The sequence below is a fragment of the Pteropus medius genome, unplaced genomic scaffold (assembly GCF_902729225.1).
Source record: "Pteropus medius unplaced genomic scaffold, Ma_sr-lr_union100, whole genome shotgun sequence".
Lineage (NCBI taxonomy): Eukaryota > Metazoa > Chordata > Mammalia > Chiroptera > Pteropodidae > Pteropus > Pteropus medius.
This window is the reverse complement of record NW_024349224.1, coordinates 3,517,367-3,531,810: the sequence shown is the minus strand read 5'-3', so window position 1 is coordinate 3,531,810 and position 14,444 is coordinate 3,517,367. Positions and strand designations below refer to the sequence as shown.

Sequence of the window (14,444 nt, the reverse complement as noted above, 5' to 3'; positions counted from 1 at the left end):
AGGAGAGAAGGCATGCTGGCCGCGGAGGCCGGGGGAGAGGTGGTAAGTTACGTTCAGAGTTTGGAGGGCCAGGTGGAGCCATCCGGTCCGATGCAGAGGTGTGGGGAGGGGGGCAGACACGCAGATTTGGGAGGATGAGATACCTCTAGACCTCACTGTGGATTTTCATGTTCTTTGAAACCCTGGTGAGTCCCTGATGCAGTGTCCAATCCTGAAACGAGTGTAAGCAGCTTATCAGGGAAGTGGTCCCAGGAAGACCCCACAGGGGAGTGGGAAGGCGAGGCAGGAGGAGAAGGCAGCCAACCCTTCACAGGTGGACGTCTCAGTGGACATGTTGCTCATAACCACCCAGCATCCATTCTACTTCAGCTATTGACAGTACCCTGTTTTTCTTTAGGGAAGGCGCTAAATTGTTTTAATGGTCTCAATTCCTCTCCCCCCCCACTCCACATCTAAACCCTTCACAGTTTATCTCACTAAAGAAGCAACCCTTATGTCCCCACCTCTCGAATCTGAGCATAGTCCTGTGACTCACTTTGGACAACAGAATGAGGCAGAAGTGATGGTGTGTCCAGTCTGAGCCTGGGCCTTGCAACGGCGTCACTGTTTCTTGTCTTGAGACTTTGCCATCACCATAATGAGGACATTCTGAACTGGTCAGCTGGTCCCAGGAGGAAACGGATAGAGAATGGGAGCCGAGCAATCTTAGCTAACTGCCTCGGACAAGCTCAGCCTGGAGCAGAGCCTTCAGCCAAACCACAGATATGCAAGCAATAAACACTTCCTGTCGCAGGCTTCCAGGTTCTGTGGTTGTTACAATAAAGAGAACCATCTCGACACCTCCTCTCAGTCCACATGGTTCAGGTGGAGCCGACCCCAGCCCCTAGGTCCAGAAAGGACATGGCCGGTCAGTATACTCTGCACCCTGGCACACTGGCCTCAGTAAATATTTCACAAACTGGCATGTGATCCAAGCCAGACCAATGAGACCCAACCCTGGGACATTTCCTGGAACTCCTGGGAAAGAGGTATTTGCTTCCCACAGGAGTTGCGTAGGTGGTAGGACGTCAGCCAGTTGCTGTGGGCAGCCATCTTGCCACTACAAGGGAAGTGATTTTTGGAGAATGGAGCAGTCGTGTTCTGGTGAACCAGCTCTCCTCCCACCACAAAAAAAGGAGAGAAAAAAAAAAAAGCCCTGATTTGTGGTGTTTGCCAATTTCCATGATAGAAATACTCCCACCACGGCCAATTTTATGCTACCAGTGATTTAGCAACACAGCTCAAAAGTCCTGAAAGTTTTACGATTGGCTCCAGCACACTCCTGAAATGGAAGCTATACCCCAGGAAGAGGAGGCAAAAGATGGAGCAAAGGGCAGTATCCTGGTGATATTGTCTGAACCTCTAGATCTAGTCGTGCCTGAAGCCCATCAGAATCCTGGACTTTACTCTTATGTGAGCCAACAGCTTCTTTTTTTCTTTCTTAAATTTTATTTATTTATCTTATCTCCCCAGAGGGCATCCCTCTAGGGAAAAGCCACTAGACCCTGGGGAGCTGGCCAAGTTGGTTCTTTTTTTTTTCCTAAGCCAGTCTGATTTGATTTTCTTTTATTTGTATTAGAAAAGACTAACACACATACACATTCATACACACACGCATACATACCATGCTCCTCCATGCTTCCATGCCTTGAGAAGTAATAATAAATCATTAAACAATAATAACAGTGGCAAAGCATCATTTATTGAGCACCAACTATGTGCCAGGCACTTTACAGAAAAGTTCTGCCAATAATCTTCACGTGGACCTTGCAAGGCAAACATCATTTGGTCCACTTTTCAGATGAGCAAATTGAGGCACAGAGAGGTTAAAGGACTTGCTTTAAGGTCACCCACTTGAGCCAGAATGAGAACACTGGTCCAACGGGCACCAGAGCCTGTGACTCACCCACCTCTTTCTAGGGCCTCCCTTACCTTAGCCACCAGCCAGTTCTGTCTAGAATATTTCTCGCCTCCTCTCCAACTGGTGATCTCTGACTCATCTTTCAAACACCTAAGTAATTTGCCCAAGATCATCAGGACAGAGCATAGCAGAGCTGGGACATGACCTCTGGTCTTTAGCCTACCGAATTTCCTGCTTTTTCACATTGCCAATTACTTTTAAAGAATGGAGTTTCTGGTCCGTATAATTTCCCAGAAAACTCTGAGGAAAACAGAAAGAAAAACATTGCTCCGGTCTGCATAGCTGAAACGCTCGTTGATGAGCATTCATTTAAGTCATGGGCCTCCAAGTCATCGAGTGAAACCAACTCTGGCCCCGGGTGGATTCTGCTGGTGGCCAAGTCCTCAAGATCAACACAGGTTTGTAGAATCTGCTTCTTCCTCCTGACATGGAGACATGGTTAGCCACATTTGGGTCATGCTGGTATGTCGGATTCTAGTGGACTCTGTACCTTCCTACGGAAATGGCCTCTTCTTCCACAGGCCCAGCCCCTGCAGGTTGTGCCACCAGCCTCTCAGGTACGGAAGCCTTGGCCACCTCTCTCTCCTTCCCTCTCCCCTGGGCAAACACAGGCACACACGGATCGAGTCAGTTGCTTAAGCTCGTCGCTGCAACTACATCAGCCTCAGGACTCCTGTTTGCAAGTTACAGGAAGCTCAGCTCAAATTCATCATCTCAGGTACCTGAGGCATCCAAGGGTGCGTCTGATTCAGCGACTTCAATGACGGTATCGGGATTTGGTCTCGCTCTCTCCATCTGTCACTCCACTTCCCTCGGTGTGACTCCGTTCTGCCTCATGGGGGCCCCTGAAGCTCCAGGCTCACTTCCTCTCAGCCACAAGTCCACTGGAAAACAGAGTTCCCTTTCTCTAATTCATCCTACAAAAATAGTGGGCTGGCTACTTTTGAGGGATGACAAACTTATTGGCCCAAATTGGAACACAAGGCCATCCTTGAACCATTCACTGAGGTCGAGGAATGGATATATGGGTTAGTTCAGGCCAGGATCCCATGCCATGCCCTCGGTCTGGGTGTGAGGTCAGGCCCACCTAAACCATATAGACTGAGTTTGGGGGAGGAGTGGTTTCCCCAAGGAAAATGAGGATGTTCTTACCGGAAGAAGTGAAAGTGGATGCTGAACATAAAAACAGCAAATTCCCTTGATATGTCTTTCCATTCTAAGCCACCATCCAACTCTAGACAGCTATTACTTCTAACCAGGTCTTCTCACCAACTCCCCGTCTTAACCATGCTCTCCACGGCTCTGAATCTTTCAACTTCTACTCAAAAAGGAAAAATCGACATGAAAAAGAAGGCAAACAGTTCAATATCTCCTTAGAGTCCGGCCCATAAAATCCAAGGTCCTCGGCCTGAAATTAAAGACCTTCCCTGCTCTGACCCCAAGAGAGCTTTCCAGCCTCATAGCTTCCAGTTTTCCCCGCCGCATTCACCTGACATTTAGGCCAAACCACACTAGCTGTTGTTCTTCTCATACCCCATATGTGTCCTCTCCTCTGAGCCCTTAGCTCATGCTGTGCCCTTCGCCTGGAATGCTCACCCACTCCCCTCTCCACTCTGCTAAGACTCCGAAATCAAGCCCAGCTCAAGAGCCGTCACCACCAGGAAGGCTCACATTCTGCTGAATCCATGCCAACTTGGATTCTCCCAGGCAGCCACTCCTGCCTCTGATTCTCAACCTTTCGTCACCCGGTCCTCCTGAGTGTCCCTTTCATTGTGTGGCTGCCCTGTTAAAGAGGCTCCTGAGTGTGAGGGCACCGTGAGCAGGACAGCAGGCCTCCTCCGAGGTAATCAATGCATCCAACTCTTTCAATTGCAAGAAGCCCAGCTGGTTCAGCCATAAGCACCCACAGAACAGGTGCTGACACCCCACTTGGAGACCAAGGCTATCTCTCTCTCTCTCTCTCTCTCTCTCTCTCTCTGTCTCTCTCTCTCTCTCTCTGTCTCTCTCTCTCTCTCTTTCTCCCTCCATACCCCCCACACTTTTCTTGACATGATGACCTCATTTCCTCCTACTGTCTCTTCCTTCATGCAGCTGGAGAAATTGGCTTCCAGTGCTTCTAGCTTACATCATCCTTAGATCTTGGGATCTCAGAAGATGGAAAAGCATCTTTTCTAACAGTTCTGGCACCAAAATTCTGGGGAGGACTCTGGCCTGTTTTGGGTCATATGACCTTCTATGAGTCGATCAATCAATACGACCTGAGGAATAAGCTTCTCTGATTGGCTAGGCCTGTGTCACATGGCCAACGAAAGGCTCCACCCCACCCCACCTGTAGAATTACGTGGAAGAGCTGCCCCCACCCCGCAGGAGAGAAGGGCTGTCGCCAGAAGACAAGGAGAGAAACAGGAGCTCATGTACCCCGGTGCCCCAACCCCAAGCACGAGGACCAGCTCACAAAGTGGGTTATATCGACTTACGTGATGTTGCCATCAACTTAGTTGAAGAGACAGACAGAGATGGGGACATCAATGACATCAAGTCACATTTGTTGGGTACCAGTGGGCCGGGCACCATTCTAAGCACTTTACATGTGTTAACTCATTTATTCCTCATGACAACCCCATGTGCTAAGTACTATTATTAGTCCCATTTTATGGATAAATGAGGCACAAAAAAGGTAAGTCCTCAGCCGAGAAGCTGAGGACTCTGGATTGGAACCTCAGGAGTGTGGCCCCAGAGCCTGTGCCCCGCCCCCGCACTGTGCACTACTATGGACAAGGAGGTCTGGATGGTGCTGGGTGCGTGCCATACATACAGGAGTGTGGCAGAAATACGCCCCCACGTGGTTAAAACGTCTAAGCTGCCCAAATTCTCCTTCATTAAAACAGCCCAAGGGCCCAGCAGGCAGCTTCTGCCTGGCTCTGCCCTAAGGAAGTGTGATGTGACGCCCCAGCCCTCATCACCTCACCACCCCCGTCCCCTCCAGCCGGCTTCAACCCCCTCAGTCACCTGGGGTTCTCCACCTCTTGACACCCTCAGCTCCTTGATCAGTGACAGGTGCAGCAGAGACAGAGGCACCAGAAGTGTCGGGAGGCTGTGGAAGATAAGAGGCCACAGACACCCCAGTGCCAAGAACAGAAACCAGAGCCCCAGACCAGGACATCGCTAGAGAAGGATGGGAAGGAGAGAGATAGACAGAGAGAGAAAGTGGGAGACAGAGAGAGAGCGAGCGAGAGAGCAAAGGCAGAAAGTAGCAGAGACAGATGGCCACCTCCCTTGTCCTTCCCATAGGCACTCACCTGTCACCACATCTAACTCTCTCTCCTCTGGGGCTGAGAACAAGATGGGGAGATGAGAAGACCTTTTAAAACCGGCAGGTAAAAGGTGAGCAGCTACATTTCTTTAGTTTCCCTTCTCCTCCAGTCTCCGATGCAGGGAAGGGCCTCGTGGGTGTGGTGGGTGAAGACCCACCTGCAGGAGGAAGCCCCTCACTAGACCCCACCCGGGCCATTCACCTGATGCTCAGAAAGCCCCAAGAATACCTCTCGGCCAAGGCTCCGGGAGCCAAAGTCCACGGCCACTGAGTCCTGCAAAGTGTCCAGGGAAGCAGACAGACAGATGCACGGAGGATGGGCACAGAGCATGCCAGACCCTGTCCACCTTTACCCATGGGAGATGACTCTTCTCGCCCCCCACAAGACCGCCATTGTCTCAGGATTTCGGGTTCCTCCAGTGGCACGTGGGCTTGAGGTCTTGCTTTGTCCTTCACCAGCTGTGTGACTTTGGTTAACCCCTTCCCCTCCTGGGACATCAGACTTCCAACTCTACAGTGAGGAGTCCTTTTAGGGGGTGGCACGGTGTGGTTCTGTGTCTCTCCTGGTCTTCTTCAACCTTCAAAGCCAACGATGCCCTCACAAGGATGCTCCTCGGCATCCCCCAACTGTCCACCCTGCCCCTCCCCTGGAAGGCCCCTACACTGGCCAGCTTTCTACCTCCTGCCCGCCCACCTCTCAAACCTTAGCTGTCCTGTCCCCAAGGCCTTGCCAAGTAGCTAACCAACCATTCACACAACCTAGGATGACCAGAGGGGACGGGGGACAGGAGGCCAGAGCAGCCTGGTGCACCTGCTGGAAGCCAGCAGCACTGGACAGGCCTGGCCTTTTGGCTCCTGGTGGGGATTCGCCCCCACGGTGTATGCCACAGAAAGAGCTGTAGGCTCCCCATCCCTCTGAATCCCTCAGAATAGGGCTGATCTCTAAAAAAAAGAGAGCATGTGGGGTAGGAACGGCAAGTCAGAAAACCCCTCCCCAGCTCACGAGAGACAGACCTTGAAAGCTTAAAGGAGGGCGAGCGGGAAAGGAGGACGGACCAGGGCACGTTCGCCGCCTTGGAGGGGACAGTGGGGCGTCGGCCGCCGGTGAGGGCGCGCGGGCCCTTATGCTGGAGCCACGACGCATCGCATGTGTGCAGCCTGCGCCAAGTGTCAGCCGCCTGGCGCAGCGTCCCCATCCCGTTCCCGAAAACCAAAGGCACCCTTCCAGAGAAGAGAAAGGAGGCAGCCTCATCATTAATAGCGCTGGCGGCAAGGTAAGGCCGCCCGCCCGCTCCCGCGCGCCCTCGCCCGTAATTATGCCGGCGAGGCTTTCATCCCCACGCGCGCGTGCGCGCGCCGAAAGTTTATTGTTGTATCTCGGCCTTTTTACAGTCTCCTCCGCCTTTTATGCAAGGGGAAGGGTGCTGAGGGGTCAAAGCATCCTCCCCCAGCTCCTCTCCCTGCTTCAGTCCTTTTAGAAAAACACCCAAAGCCATAATTTGTCTTAGAATTTCTTTTGAAACAGCTACAAGAAAGACTAACGACTGCTCTTTTCCCTCTGTTTCTGATTCCAGCCATGCCTTTATCTGGTTTTCATTAGAGCCTCGGCCGCGCCTTTTGTGGGAGAGACTTGAGGGAGCCTAGGCAGTTTCCAGCCGCTGTGATGTTGCTAAAGATTAAAAAGCAGCTTTGAAGCCGCACCAGTTCTCTGTGCGCCCCCTCCGTACAGGACCTCAGAAAGACCCAAGCCATCTGGCAAACCTGACATAAAGACAAAATAAAGTGATTGAAACAGTCTCTTCAAAGCCACAATGGCAGATTTGTTGATTTGGGCGTTATCTTTCATGCGAAGCCCTCAGAAGTCACCAGAACACCTAGGTAATCTCAGGCAGGTCTGACTGGAGTGGATGGAGCCTTCTAGGCCAAGGCTCAGTCGGAGAGGGGCCTTGGTTGTACCTGGCGGGGCTCAGGGATGGACGGAAGGCCGCTGAAGACGGGGCTGGGGGAAACTTGACAATTGGACCTGGAGCCAGGCCCTGGCAAAGGTTTATGGCGAGGCCCGCTCATCCCGGCTCCCGCCTGGTGTCCCACCTCAGCAGGAGCGCCTGCCACCAGCCAGACAGAGTCGGGAGGGGAAGCCTCTGTGAGTCTGCCCTGAGCAGGAGGGAGTGGCGGGAGATGAAAGGCCGCTGCCCTAATTGCAACCGACAGCCCATTAGTAACGCCCTGGCAGCTTCCATATCAGAACCTGCTTCTCACGGCTCCCGGCTGGGCAAGACCTGGGCAGATGGCTGTCTGCCGGTGCTCATGGGAGGGTCACTCTTGGCCAACTGAGCCCGGGACAAGTGGAGGTCTGGGAGAAATAGAACCAGAGGCAGCTCTGACTCAGCCCTGTGTTAACGCCTGCCTGACGCCCATGCAGCCTGGAGCCTGGCCCTCTCCGGCCCTCAGCATGCCGGTCTGCAAAGGGGAAGGGGCCTAGGCTCGTGGGCAGACTGCTGGGTAGCAGCGCCCAGAGATCAAGGCCTGGGTCACGGGCGCACCATCGGCCTGGATGGAGAGCCTGGAGGAGGTGCCACCAGAGCCAGTACGACAGCTAAACAGACCTCCCACACACACTGAGTTTCAGTCCAGGAATTTGGGGACTTCACACACCTAGGAGAGAGGCGACTTCAGACCAAGCATTCTCTCGGTGCCTCAGTTGTCCTAGTGGTAAAACTGGGGAGTTGGAGTGCGATATTCAGGTGCTGGGGAGAATTGTGTTCCATGAACAGTTCTGAGGGGGCCCAGGTGGGGTCAAGGGGTCTAAGCGAGTCATCCTGTGGGTCCCCCACCTCCCTCCAAATGAGCTGCTCTGCTCGCTTCTGTCTCACTCACTGGGCTTCCGGCAAAACCTCCAGGCTCGTTTGAAGGTTCTGCTGATTAAAACATACAATTTAATAGCCGCAGGTCCAGGGGGGGTCTCTGCTCCTTCCTCCGACCTCCCTGAATCTGTGATACCAACCAGACTTGACGAGCTCCACTAAGAGATCATTTCATTCTACCCAGCTTTCATGAGACGACGAACTCACGAGTGTGACCACCGATCAGCCACCAAGAACCCATGGAGCACCTACTCTGCATTCCCATCCAGCAGAACGCAACACCCGCTTGTCCCCCTAAAGATATCTAAGGGATATCGCACTCATGGAGGACATGATGAATTGCCTTCTGCTTTCTAAATCAGAAAGAGAAGACCACTTGTCACAGGCCTGAGGGACAGCTCACCCATTTCCACCTGTCTGTGCCTCCTCCCTCTGGCCATAAGCAGGACCAGGAGCCCAGCTCCTCCTGTCCTGGCTCTTCTGAGGGCCCGAAGAGGAAATCTCATCACAGCTGGCCCCCAACCACCCTTCCTTCCTCCTAGAAGGACAGCTGGCCCCGCGCCGGGGTGGGAGGCTCCCCGCAGAGCTTTCCTGGCTTCTTGGCAGTGATGCGCCAGCATGAGATTAGGCTTTTATCTGTATGCCCTCCCAAAGGGAGGGAGGAAGTCTGGGTTCTGGAAAGGCAGAGCCACAGAAGGGCACATGTGGGAGGGGGCAGCAGCCCACCAACCCCTGAAAGGAATCTTCCAGGTGGACAATTTGTCCCTCCTTTTCTAACCGTGCCTCCCCATCTTCTCTGTCTGGTGAACGAACTCCTACTCGTCCTTCAAAACCCATCTCCGATGTCGCTCCTTCTTCAAAGCTTTTCTGAGCTTCCGTCTCCCTCGGTTCACGTGCCATTTCACACACGCCCGTCTTGAGTAGCTGTGAAATTAAGTGACAACAATTTTTCCAGGAAGAGGGCACGTGTTTGGAAATCAAAAGACCACAGTTCAAATGCCGGCTACCTTATTCACCAGCTATGAGGATTTAGACAGGTCACTTGGCTTCTCTGAGCCCGAATTTCCTCATTTGCAAAGCAGAGAAACTAAAACGACCTAGGGTTTTTCTGAGGATCAAATAAGGAAACATACATGAAAGAGCCTAAAATTATGTCTGACGCAGAGAGGCGCTCAAGAGACGTGAACTTCATTCCTTCCCTAGCAGCGTGTGACCTTCTCAAGGGAAGGAATTCACTCATTCATTCATTCACTCATTCATTCATTCACTCATTCATTCATTCACTCATTCATTCATTCGCTCATTCATTCATTTATTCATTCAACTAACATCACTGAGCTTCTGTCAAGAAGCAAGCCCTGAGCCAGAAGCCAGGTTCTACAGCAGGTCACAAGGCAGACGCTGTCCAGGTGCCCCTAAACGCCCCAGCTGGCCTTCCTCACCCGTGTATCTCCAGCACTCGCTTTGGCTGACGCTGTCCCCACCCTTCCCAGGTGGGGCAGGGCTACAGAGTCCGGGCTGAACATTGCCTGCTCCCCAGGATTGTCCGCAGGCCTCTCTCCTGCACGAGGCATCCTCTGTCAGCAGAGCCTTGTCTGAACTCCCTGGGAGGACGGCGTGAAAAGATGCCATCATCCCTGGGGATGACAGACACATAGTTCTCAGTCTTAAGGACTCCCCATCCAATGGGACAGTCACGTTTTCTGGAGTTGAGGAACTCTTAGTCTGGGAGCGGATAGCAGAGTCACATTTTCCCCGATACTTAATTTGATGGGAAAGACACATTGACTTCGATTGTGAAATTCCCAGTCTCATGGAAGAGACACGTGGCTCCTGTTCTTGGCCCAGTCTATCACCGATGGGGGGAGATTGTTCCTGTCACATGAGGGTGCCTCCTCTGATGGGAGAGGCAGTCTGCGCCCACAGATAGCTTGAGAGTCAGATAAAACAACATGTATGGAAAAAAGAGATCAATCCAGAGTTCCTTTGAAAAGCTAGCTGTGCAGTGCCTCTGTCTGTTTGTAGACTCAGAAGTGATATTTCTAGCTCTGTAGGTGCACCATCCTAATCCACAGGGCTGGACGCAAATGACACAGAATCATCCACCTCACAAACAACCAGTCAAGCTCCCTCACCAGAGAATGCAAGCCAGAGCTGGCCGGAGGCCCCCATCGCTGGCATCTAGTGCCAGCCTTGCCAGAGGAGGCTTTCTCACGATCAGGGACATCTGGGCTGGCCCAGCTCCCAGAGGCCACCGACATGAAAAGCAAGGGGCCCGGCGGAAACACCATCTGCACATCATAAGGCAGCTTGGTGGTTCCCAGAGGCTGCCTCCAGCTGTGGCAGGGATGCCCGGAAAAGCAGAGGAAGACACCAAATGGCTGGGAGGGGGAGAGAGGGAAGGACGGCAGAGAGGGTAGAGCTGGACTAGAGTTCTTCCACTTAGCACCCTACACCCTGGAAACTAAAGTCACCTGGTTTGTCTCCATGGCATTGCTCGAGACCACAGTTGTCCTAGTGGTAAAAAAGGCACAGGTTATGCCTATTCCAGAAGGTGACTTGGTCACAAGAGCGAGATACAGTAGTGGTTATGCACGCAGATCGAAAGTCGCATTGCCTGGGGTCAAATCCTGGGTCCGCTTCTTTGGCGAGTGGATAGACTTCACTAAGCCTGTTTTCAGACCTGTACGTTGGAGACGATCAGAATCACATCCCACGTCTTGGGGTTGCTGTGAGAATTAAACGAAGTAATAAACGTTTTGAGCAGTACACTTAAGGTTTGTGCGCTTGTTATACTTCAATAAAATTTCATTATGAAAGAGTTAATTTGCATCCTGCGCCTAATTTAGAGAAGTACTCAGGCACTTTTGGCTCTTATTATCATTATCAACTTCCCTCTGAGACACTTTCCTGAGGCTGTTAGGGCAGGCACCTGTAGAGTCTGGAGCCCTCGAGGCTATTTCATTGGCCACCCTTCCCAAGGCCCCGCCTCCCACACCACGGCCACAGCTGATTGGACAAGGGGAACCGTGGCCCAAGGAATGCTCATCTATTGGTGGTTGAGCAGAGCGAGGTCTGCGGATGGATGATCATGTCGGAAGGTGAAGAAGCAAAGGACGGAGGCAGAGAGGAGCAGAAGAGGCGGAAAGCTGAGAGTGGCAGAGGTGAAGGAAGCACAAGGTCCCTGAGAGACAGGAGGAGGCGAGAGTGGGCGAGGAGGCCTCCGATTCCAGGTTTTGGGTCCCCATGTGAGTTTGGTACCATAGATCCTGGGAGGCTGTGCGTCCTGCCAAGAAGCTCAACACGCGTACACACGAGCACACATACCACATGGCACACACACCACACCCACCCTGCAAACACTGACACACTCCTTTTTATACTTTCCTTACAATTCTTACCCACATCTGAAAAACTTCCAGCACGGTGAATCCCCAGGGAGACTAATGTTGTTGCGTGGGTGCAGTAGCTAAGACACCCAGAGATGAATAGTTCTGGGCAATAGAATTTGGGGGGAGGGTAGGGAGAGAAGATGGGAGATGGCCAGCTGTAGGAGAAAAAAACACAGGTGCACAGAGAAGTCTCATGGGGAACTTCATAAAGTGTCTGAACTGTGGCGTGTGATCCTTACAGCAAAACTGCATTAAAATCACATCGCTCGCCACCTCTCGGTTCTACTCACCTCCATGTCGGCACCATTTTTGGAGGGTTTGCCCTTCATGGCTGGCAAGACAGCTGCCAGCAGCTTCCAGGGCTGCATCACCCCTTAACCACAGTCAACAAGAGGATTCCTAGTCTTGGCTTGGGCTCCCCCAGAAGCAGAGCCTGAGACAAGGATTTGAGTATGATGATTTATTGGGAAGCCATCACAGGAAACTCTGGTAGGAGAACAGGGAAATGAGCCAGGGAAGGGAATGTCGCCAGCGAAGGGTGTGTTATCTCTGTGGGCATCCAGAGCCTAATCTCACAGGGGAACTGTGAGAGACAGGGTAGAGGAAGGGTTGAACGACAAGAAGGATCCAGCCATGTCAAGTGTGGGAACAGCATTCCAGAATAAGGGAACAGCACATATGAAGGCCCTGCATGGCAGAAGAATGTGGCATGTTTGGGGGACTAACATTAGGCAAATCAGGTCTGTAATGAGTAAAAGCGGACTGTGGCACAAGGTTGGGTCAGAGAGGAGGGCCTGGGGCCAGGTCACACAGAGCCTTGTCGGCCCGGGACGAGAGCTCAGGTTTTGTGAGTGTGAAGGGGGCCACTGAAGGGTTGCGAACAGGACAATGACATGATCTCAGCTCACCTGTGTTTGTAAGGTCACTCTGGCTGTCGTAGGGACAGTGGACTGAGAGAGGAGGCAAGTGGAAGCTGGGACACATGGCAGCTCTTGCTAAGTCAAAGTCAATGTCAGGGAGCTGTTTCCTTCTGATGGGGGCATCTGGGAAGGCTTTGAGGAGGAGACCTTAACCCCAGGGAAAGCCAAATGGGCAGCAATGAAGAAGAAGACTGCCTTCCCCACTCCCAACTTTCTCCTCCTGAATAAAGGGAAAACTTCTGTTTTTCCTTTTGCTGCCTCAGAAACTAGAAAGAGATGGCCATTCATCCATCAGTGCCTTTCCAAACACCTACAGCAGAGTTAAACAGCAGTTACAGTGAACCATCGGCAGCAGATAACTCAATGACGTTGTAAAATTTGGCATGAATAGATCTGGCTGAGCCTCACAAATTTTCTCCCGGGGCTGACGATGTCAGCAATTCCAGCCTGATCCCCACTGGCCTCCGAAAGTCAAGATCATCAGATAGAGAAGCAGAAAAACCTTCCTGGTTACACTTCCCGGAGCAAATGGGCACATCAGCCTCTGGGTGAGCAGCGCGAGTGTCAGACAAGCCAGTCAGAATGAGGCTGGGAAGAAAGAGCCACTCTGTAAACTCTTTATCAGTGACCAGTCTCACGAAGGACAAGAGTTCGCATTTTGTGAAACGCGGTGTGTGCGTTAAACACCGCGTTTCTGTTTCTGTTCAACTAGTTTTGCCTGCCAGGCAGGTTCGCAGGGTGACACATCTCAGGGCTCCAATCACCTCGAAACAGGCACTCGTCCTTCCTCTTGGTCACATCCTCCTCTCAATACGGCCTCGCAATGGTAGTCCCCTCAAGGCAGGCAGAGAAACCGAGTTGAGAAAGGTCTTGTTTTGATTCTTACTTCTTGCTTTGCCTATCCAGCACCCATTCTCCAATCTTGCAGTGACAGCACCCTAATTTTTCTTGAGGATCTCAACTTAGGCAACATGGTTTAAGTGGTACCAGCCTCCCATCAAGCTCCAAGGGTTCTACGGCCATGCCACCCTGAATGTGCCCGATCCTGTCTGATCTCGGAAGCTAAGCAGAGTCGGGCCTGGTTAGTACTTGGATGGGAGACCACCTAGGAAGACCAGGTGCTGTAGGCATTAAAAAAAATAAAAATTAAAGAAAAAAAAACGCTCCAGGGGTAGACTTGTGGTTTGGTTTGTCCCTGAATTCTACATCATCATGGTTCAGGGTTGGCACACGATCTAAATCAGCACCATCATATAACTCCATGACTTTTGCTGGATCTATGAGGATGTCAGCCTGGAGCTGCTGGAGGCCACCAGAGCCTGTCTGAGAATAGGACCAATGCAGAGGAAGCAGAGCCAAGAGATAGCGAGAGAAAGCCCGACTCTTATGACATCATTTGAGCTCCCGGTTATAGCCATATCTGGCGCTCGGCCTCGTTATGGGTGGGTCTCTGACACCACCGAACAAAGGCATACTGACTCTCATGGAGGCTGAGCAATTCGATGATGAAGACCAGGCATCGTGATTCCCAGTCCGGTGCCCTTACCCTGTATTGTGTTCCCGATGATTTTATCCAACCTCGCAATCAAACTGGAGTGATCTCTGTGGCTTTATGGTCTGCAAAAAGATAGATATTTTAAAAATAAAAACATCTGATCATAACAGCATTTTGTCTAACCGAATCACAGAGTCATGGGAGGGTCCCCCAAGATCATACCACTGAGTGGTTTTCAAAGACTTTTTTTTGCAACTCCTTGTTTCAGATGAGGTCTTAAGCAGAGCTCCTACATATAAGAAACAAAAGCTCTATCTTTTTATCTTTATACAAAGTAGATGCTAAAACTTAACTTAAAAGCTCTATCTTTTAAAAGATAGAGCTTTTAAGTTAAGTTTTAGCATCTACTTTGTATAATCAATGAAGACCCGAATTTTAATGTATTTGTTTCCAAGGTATAAAAAATGGTTATACAGGGTCTATGGCTATGCCACCCTGAA

The 14,444-nt window shown here is 51.6% G+C and overlaps 1 non-coding gene across 1 annotated transcript; it reads left to right on the top strand.

The window, feature by feature from the left end:
* The first annotated feature begins 13,460 nt into the window (after positions 1–13,460).
* On the top strand, positions 13,461–13,579 carry LOC120617426 (5S ribosomal RNA). Its single transcript, XR_005656908.1, has one exon. It is a non-coding gene; the product is annotated as a 5S ribosomal RNA (ribosomal RNA).
* Positions 13,580–14,444: the final 865 nt, after the last annotated feature.